At 44.8% G+C, this 1,513-nt stretch overlaps 1 long non-coding RNA gene across 1 annotated transcript in view; it reads left to right on the top strand.

The window, feature by feature from the left end:
* The first annotated feature begins 970 nt into the window (after positions 1 to 970).
* The window catches only part of LOC111257245, a 9,201-nt gene continuing 8,658 nt past the window's right edge, over positions 971 to 1,513 (top strand). Inside the window, exon 1 of the long non-coding RNA XR_002677665.1 lies at positions 971 to 1,257. This is a non-coding gene — a long non-coding RNA (uncharacterized LOC111257245). The remainder of the gene's footprint in view (positions 1,258 to 1,513) is intronic.

The raw sequence follows: 1,513 nt of genomic DNA, 5'->3' as shown, positions 1-1,513 counted from the left end.
AACTTTAGCCCTGTCACATCGGATGTTTGATACTAATTAAAAGTATTAAATATAAGCTAATTACAAAACTAATTGCACATATAGAGGCTAATTCGCTCATATTTAGCCCTTCTAATTACAAAATTAATTAGGCTTAGTAGATTCGTCTCACGAATTAGCCGAGGACTTCTGCAATTAGTTTTGTAAATAGTCTACATTTAATACTCCTAATTAGTATCTAAACATTCGATGTGACACGTGCTAAAAATAAGTATAGGGAACCAAACACCCCTAGATCATATTTAATTCTTTTAATTAGCATCTCAGTATTTGATGTGATGAGTGCTGAACTTTAGCCGAGGATCCAACACGCCCTTAGGCTAATCCCAGTGGGAGTTTCATAGAGGTTTCATGCACATTAAATACAGTGACACATCAGCATATGTGATGACATGGCATGGTAGTTATAAAGTGAGAGAGGGAAGGAGTTTCATCAGGATGAAACTGTGTATACACTGTTTCCAAGACTATGAAACCTATTGAAACTTGCATTGGGGGCTATAGAGTTTCATTTCATCTAACCCTATCCAATCACATGCCTCACAATTAAATGTCATGGGCATTCTATGTAATCGTGAAATGAAACTGTGCACTGGGACTCCCTGTTTCATTCATGAGAATACACCTCATGGGATGATGTGGCATCTTTGGAAACAGTGCAATGAAACCTTGCACTGGGACTAGCCTTAGGCCCCGTTTGTATCCGCTTATAAGCGGCTTATCGGTGGAAATAAGCGAGAATCCCACCAAACGCTTTGCTTATTTCCACCGATTCTCGCTTATGTGGTAAGCCGCTTCAACGATTTGAACTACGAGAAGCGAGAAGCGAGAAAATCTTCGCTTAGATTATAATCTAAGCGTGGCTGGGAAAAGCGTATACAAACAGGACCTTAGCCTTATTGGTGACGCTGCCTGCGCTGCCAGAGGACGTACCTTCCACTCTTCCAGAGCAGGCAGCCAGGATGAACTTTTTCTAGGATTTAATATCCGCGCCTTTCTTCGCCAAACGAACCCGCCTCTCCTCGAAACGCAGCGGATCTGAGCCTCTGGAGTAGGGGTGGGAAGAATCCTGGCGTGGAGGTTGGATGTGTCTGGATGCGATGGGCTCAAGCGCAAGTCGCCCGCTGCACCCCCTCCGCTCTCCGCCACAGGGCGTGGACTCGTGGGGATCAGGTGATGGGGCAACCGCTATTCGTTCGTGCTGCCTGCTCCATGCAGGTGCGTGCGGATCGAACATCTCCCACTTCAGATTTCGGCTGTTTAATGTGGTTGCTCGGCGATTTTGATCTCTTTCTCATGCGATCTGGAGTGTTCGTCGCTATGTGTCTAGGCGACATGTCGGCTACGGATCAAGTGATGTTAGTTCATCCCGCGTGATATAGATGCATTGCGCTCCTTGATATTTGACAACTCGTCTACATCGATCATCTTTAGACTCCGATGGCTCGATTTGCTGTTCACGGTTTTTTTTTTT

The sequence above is a fragment of the Setaria italica genome, chromosome V (genome assembly GCF_000263155.2).
Source record: "Setaria italica strain Yugu1 chromosome V, Setaria_italica_v2.0, whole genome shotgun sequence".
In the NCBI taxonomy this organism is placed as follows: domain Eukaryota; kingdom Viridiplantae; phylum Streptophyta; class Magnoliopsida; order Poales; family Poaceae; genus Setaria; species Setaria italica.
This window is presented reverse-complemented; position numbering and strand designations above follow the sequence as displayed.